The sequence below is a fragment of the Otolemur garnettii genome, unplaced genomic scaffold, assembly GCF_000181295.1.
Source record: "Otolemur garnettii isolate 467f Iridium unplaced genomic scaffold, OtoGar3 scaffold00100, whole genome shotgun sequence".
In the NCBI taxonomy this organism is placed as follows: domain Eukaryota; kingdom Metazoa; phylum Chordata; class Mammalia; order Primates; family Galagidae; genus Otolemur; species Otolemur garnettii.
The window spans coordinates 4,348,369-4,354,095 of NW_003852495.1; positions in this window are offsets into that span (position 1 = coordinate 4,348,369).

Consider the following 5,727-nt stretch of genomic DNA (forward strand, 5'->3'; position numbering starts at 1 on the left):
AGCTCACAGCAACCTCCAACTCCTGGGCTTGGGTGATTCTCCTGCCTCAGCCTCCCAAGCAGCTGAGACTACAGGTGCCTGCCACAATACCTGGCTATTTTTTTGTTGCAGTTCGGCCAGGCCTGCGTTTGAACCCATCACTTTCGGTTTACCTACTCACTGAGCCACAGGTACCACCCTATTTTAAGCATTTTTAAGTGTGCAGTTTGGTGGCATTAATTAATTACATTCAAACTGTTGTGCATGTATCACCACTACGTATGTCCAGACGTCATCATGCCAAATTGAAACCATGACCATTAAGTGGTGACCTGATATCCTCTTTTGCTCAACTCCTGGTAACCTCTAATCTATTGCTAGAGTGAGAGGTACTGGGTAGGGGAACAATAAGTTCAGTTTTATAGATTGAGAAGGAGTAGGTCAGTGGTTCTCAACCTTCCTAATGCCTCCTAATGCCGTGACCCTTTAATATAGTTCCTCATGTTGTGGTGACCCCTAACCATAAAATTATTTTTGTTTTTCACAAAACAATGTTTTATTTTCTTTAAATACTTTTAAGACAGGGTCCAGGATGGCCTCCTGGGCTCAGGCAACCCCCAGTAATGCCTGTCTGTGCAGAAAGCTTATGGGGCGGGGGGCTGGCAGGTAACAGAGCGGAGGATACCCATGCTAGACCTGAATGAAGCTCAGAAGGTCGGAATGGCAGGCTGTTTGGAGGAAGGACTGATGAGTACATCCTTCTAAGTGGAAACAAGTTGCTCTTACAATGCCTTTCTCAACTAATGCATAAAATTATTTTTGTTGCTACTTCATAACTGTAATTTTGCTACTGTTATGAATCGTAATGTAAATATCTGATGTATAGGTTGTATTTTCATTGTTACAAAGGGTTCATGACCCAGAGGTTGAGAACCCTTGAGTTAGGTGAAAGCAATAGAGGACCCTCTAAGAAAAGAGGACAATGTAGGTAACAAACACCATACTACTTGTAGGGGATCTAGAAGCAGTTCTGTGGGGCTAGATGTCATAATATATGGTAGAAGATAGCGAAAGATGAATTCTAGGATTAGAAAGCAGACTGGTTAAATCGCCAAAAAGAATTTATTTCTTCAATCTACTCTGAGTTTCCTGAAATAAGAATTTCTCAAGCCTGGCGTGGTGGCTCACACCTGTAATCCTAGCACTCTGGGTGACCAAGGTGGGTGGATTGCCACCTTGGTCACCAGTCTGAGACCAGAGTGAGACCTCCTTTCTTTAAATTTGAGACCAGTCTGAGCCAGAGCAAGACCTTCTTTCTTTAAAAAAGAAAAATAGGGGTGACGCCTGTGGCTCAAAGGAGTAGGGCGCCAGCCCCATCTGCTGGAGGTGATAGGTTTAAACCCAGCCCCAGCCAAATACTGCAAAAAAAAAAAAAAAAAAAAATAGCTGGGTGTTGTGGTGAGAGCCTGTAGTCTCAGCTACTTGGGAGGCTGAGACAACAAAACTGCTTAAGCTCAAGAGTTTTTTAAGCACTCACCCAGGGGCGACAAAGTAAGACTATCTCAAAAATAACAAAAACATTTTTTTTTTTCCAACCTGAAAAACCAAGAACAATCCCTAAACTTTGTTGTCATCCTTTGGGGCCCTGCCTGGATAGTTAATTATCTTGCTCAATTTCTATAAATACTTCCATATGAATCTCTTGAGATAGACTCATTTACATAAGTATACCTAAAACTATTGATAATTTCTTAAAATCATCTAATATCCAGTAATTTTTCTTAATCTTTTTTGTCTTTTTTTTTTTTTTGAGACAGAGTCTCACTCTTGTCACCCTCAGTGCTCATAGCTCACAGCAACCTCAAATTCCTGGGCTCAAGCGATCGTCTTGTCTCAGCCTCTGAAGTGCTGGGACTACAGGCATGCACTACCATGCCCAGCTAGTTTTTCTGTTTTTAATAGAGACAGGGTCTCACTCTTGCTCACACTGGTCTCAAACTCCTGAGCTCAAGCAATCTGCCCACCTAAGCCTCCCAGAGTACTGAGATTACAAGTGTGAGTTACCATGCCCGGCATAGCCAGGCATTTGTCAAATTTCCAATTCTCAAATATTTGTCTTTACAGTTAGTTTGTACAAAACAAAATCCAAATACCTTTCAGATCTTTTAAATGCACAGGAGTCCTCCTTGCCCTTCCTCCTTTTTTACTGGATATTTGTTGAAGAAATTGGATCATTTGTCCTATAAAATTTCCATATTCTGGATTTGGATAGTATCTTCTCCATGTCTTTTAATACATTCTATCCATTGTGTAGACTGGCAAATCTAATTATGTATGATTCAATTATTAATATTTTGGCAACAGTATTTCATATATAATATATCAAATATATTTTTAATAGCCAAATTAATTTGGAAACTAAGACACTGCCTTCTTATAAGTCTCTGCTGAGTTTTAACTTTTTTTTTTTGCCGGTGCTGGCTTTGAACCTGCCACATCTGGTATATGGGGCCAGTGCCCTACTGCTTTGAGCCACAGGCACTGCCCACTGCTGAGTTTTAATTTATAATTAATTTTTTATTTTCTGAGACAGAGTCTTACTCTGTCACCCCAGCGTAGAGTGCTATGGTGTCATAGCTCACAGTAACTTCAAACTCTTGGGCTTAAGCAGTCTTCTTGCCTTAGCCTCCCTAGTAGCTGGGACTATAGACGCCCACCACAATGCCTGGCCACTTTTTGGAGTCAGGGTCTCACTCTTGCTCAGGCTGGTCTTGAATTCCTGAGCTCAAGCAATCCACCTGCCTCGGCCTCCCAGAGTGCTAGAATTACAGATGTGAACCACCCTGCCCAGCCATATAACCAATATTTTAATATTGCAGAGACAGCCCTTATAACCTACAATTTATGGAAGCACTATCTACTGAAACTGCACCAAAGTATATATAATCACTTTTGTTTTTGTTTTTTGTTTTGTTTTTGAGACAGAGTCTTAACTGTGTCACCCTCTACAGAGTGCTATAGCATCACAGCTCACAGCAGCCTCAAACTCTTGGGCTTAAGTGATTCTCTTGCCTCATCCTCTCAAGCGCTGGGACTACGCCTGCCACAATGCCTGACTATTTTGTTGTTGTTGTTGTTGTTGTTTAGCAGGCCCAGGCTGGGTGCGAACCCACCAGCCCCAATATATGTGGCTGGCACCATAACCACTGAGCTATGGGTGCCATGACTATAATCACCTTTGTTTCCACATTATTTCTTTCTGAGAAGTTGAAGTATTGTGCTTAAAAGTATGTTTGACATAGTTTTATTTAAATTTTACCAATTGTTTGAAATTAGGGGGTAGCAGTGTAAGGCCTATATTTTGTAGGCAACTGGTACCCACCAGTTTTTAAAACTATGTTGGACATAGTTCTGTTTAAATTTTACCAATTGTTTGAAATCAGCAGGTAGCAGTGTAGGGCCTATATTTTGTAGGCGACTGGTAACCACTGGTTTTTGAGCAGGGAAATAGTATAATGAAAATATGCTTTAAAGGGAGACATTATTATAAATCTTTCAGATTTAAGAAAAGCAGAGATTGTGTATTTGATAGTAAATTTATGTAGAATTGTCTTTGCAGCCACAGAAACACCTCTATGGACAAGTGCATCATGTATTATACTGATACTGCAGTGTGTTTGACAAGCCTCATAGATGGTGATTTTGATTTACTACACAAAATATCTAGGAGGTGACTGCAGTAAAGCAAGTAAGAGCAGAAAATATAACACATACATACAACTGAAATATTTCTTTAAATGTAAATTAGTCATACCAAGTCAGTACTCTGCCCTCAAATTCCACTGCCTTCCTTTCACACTTGGAATAAAATTCAAAATGGTACTTTGGCTGCCCCAGCACTACGGTAAACCCCTTCTATTCCTCTGATCTTAATTTCCTACTACTTTCCTCATCTCATTGTGCTCCAAAATCCTTGCTCTTCTTAAAGCATGGCAAGACAGTTTCCTATCTTGGGCTTTTGCACTTGCTGTTCCCTACACTTGAATATTATTTCTTCCCAAGTAGTCATAATCCACTTCTTTACTTCACTTTTAGGCCTTTGTTCAGTATCACCTTTTCAGAGGCCTAACTGGTTGCCCTGTATAAAATAGCACTCCATCTTACTCCTCCCCCTCCATCTCCTTGATACCAGAAAAGTGGCACCCCAGCCAGCTCAGCCGAGCAGGGCCTAGGGGACCTGCCACTTCTGTCTTGGTGGCAGCAGCCCGCAAAAAACCCAGCAGGTTGGGGCAAGCGGGAGAGCTTTCTTCCCCCAGAGGCTCCAGTAGAGCGGGGCTAGAGGACCTGTGAATCAAGGGAAAACTGGTGCCCATCCCTGATTGGTCCATTTTCAATCCTGTTCCTGATTGGTTCATTTTCAATCCTGCTCCTGATTGGTCCATAAAATGGACCAATAGCTAAGCTATTACACCTATATAAAGCCCTGAGCAGAGAGCCTGGGGGCAAACTTGGGCAGATCATCCCAGACTTTGGCAGATCGGCTGTCACAGACCTTCCAGGAAGATAGAGCAGAAGAATAAGACTTCAGCAGACCATTGCAGACTGTCCAGAAGAAGAAGCGAAAGCTGTGGCACTTCTAGTGCTGATCCTGCTCTGCAAAGAGGCTTGGCTCTTTGTAGGAGTTGTAACACTTGAGCTGTAGCTGTAACACCTCCGCTGCTGATCCTGCCTTACAAAGAGGCTTGGCCCTTTGCTGATCTCTGCCCTGCAAAGAGGCTTGGCCCTTTGTAAGAGCTGTAGCACATCTAACCTGCTCTACAAAGAGGCTTGGCTCTTTGTAAGAGTTCTTTTCATAAGAGTTGTAACACTTGTATCCTGCCCTGCAAGGAGGTTTGGGTCTTTGAGCTGTAAATAAAACCTCACTGTTCGTTCTATGGTCTATCGATTCATTCATCTAATCGTTGAGACCAAGAGCCTGGAAATCCAGTGTTAAAAATCCGGTATCATCCTTACCCTTCTTTATTTTTTTATTCTACAGGATGTAATTATCCGACATTATATTGTATTATACTAACTGGTTTCTTTCTCCTACTAGACTGTAAGTTCAGTTACAGTAAAGACTTGTTCACGTCTCCAGCTTCTAATACATGCTGTCAAGTTATTTGACTACATTTAACAACGTCATCTACTCCTCAAAAGTAGGAGGTGGCAGCTTGGCCCTGTAATCACCTTCAGGCCTGGAGTTCCAGACCAGCCTGTGCAATAGTTGAGACGACCCTTCCTCCCAACAAAAAAATAGAAAAGTTAGCAGGGTAGTAAGTACCGTAGACCCAGGTACTTAGAGGATGAAGCAGGAGGATCACTTGAGCTCAAGAATTTTAGGGCTCAGTGCCTGTAGCACAGTGGTTATGGTGCCAGCCATGTACACCGGGGGTGGCAGGTTCAAACCTGGCCCAAGCCAGCTAGACAACTGCAATAACAAAAAATTGCCGGGTGTTGTGGCGGGCGCCTGTAGTCCCAGCTACTTGGGAGGCTGAGGTAAGAAAATAGCTTAAGCCTAAGAGTTTGAGGTTGCTGGAGGCTATGACACCACAGCATTCTACCCAGGGTGACAGCTTAAGACTATCTTAAAAAAAAAAAAATTGCTTAATTTTATTGCCTTGTTCCAATATTTATTAATGTCTCCCAAATATCACAAATTTTGATGTTTGTATATCAGGTTATACTGTGTTTAGTGAATGGTTTGGT